We start from the raw sequence: 852 nt of genomic DNA on the forward strand, positions 1-852 counted from the left end.
GGCCATCCAAAGCACTTTACAATTTGCCTCACATTCACCCATTCACACACTCATTCATACATACACAGACTGCGGTGTCAGCCATTCAAGGCGCCATCCAGCTCGTCGGGAGCAGCTGGGGTTAGATGTCTTGCTCAAGGACACCTCGACACTTGGTCAGGTGGAGCCAGGGATTGATCCACCAACCTTCCGGTTTGTAAACAACCTACATGAACCACTGAGCCACTGCCGCCTCAAAAAAACCTCAATTTCAGGGGAGAGCGCGAACGCAGTCCCCCACTACCATAAATTATGCAGTCGAGACTCCCGCATTTGGGGAATTCGCAGGGGTCAGCATGGCCGGAGTGCAATGGACAAGCCTCACCCTGGGTGAACCGCCTTCTTGATCATGGTGTCTGCCCTGCCAGGTAAGTGATTCTTATTACTTATTCTCAGTAGTACCTATCTTTAGACAATCTAAAAACTCATTTTCACTCTTTTTAGGCTTCTATAGAAATCTCCATAGGTGTGAATATGTCTCTTCCAATGTTGCCAAACATCCATTACATTCTATGCCTCTTGCTCTCTTTCTCTCACTCTCTGGTTACACTTTCACATTCATAAAATATTATTAAAACATTTAAATTAAGAAAATACTGTGCACATATGCCAGTACTGTACTTTGCTATGGGTGTGGGTGGATATGGTGTTTTTTTCTTCCTTAAAGCTGTATTTAAATCACAGTTGCACATAATAATAAAAGAAGTTGTTTTCAACTTCATGAAGCTTGTGAAGTTTCTTAAGAGCATGAATTAGTTTTTTTTTGGCCTTGCATTATAGAACAAGGAGTTTTTTTCTGACTTGCCTGAAAAG

General features: G+C 42.6%; 1 non-coding gene across 1 annotated transcript; it reads right to left on the minus strand.

Annotated features, from left to right (window-relative positions):
* Positions 1 to 251: 251 nt before the first annotated feature.
* On the minus strand, positions 252 to 415 carry LOC132115514 (U1 spliceosomal RNA). The gene has a single exon (XR_009425497.1). It is a non-coding gene; the product is annotated as a U1 spliceosomal RNA (small nuclear RNA).
* Between the last annotated feature and the right edge of the window lie 437 nt (positions 416 to 852).

The sequence above is a fragment of the Carassius carassius genome, chromosome 34, assembly GCF_963082965.1.
Source record: "Carassius carassius chromosome 34, fCarCar2.1, whole genome shotgun sequence".
In the NCBI taxonomy this organism is placed as follows: domain Eukaryota; kingdom Metazoa; phylum Chordata; class Actinopteri; order Cypriniformes; family Cyprinidae; genus Carassius; species Carassius carassius.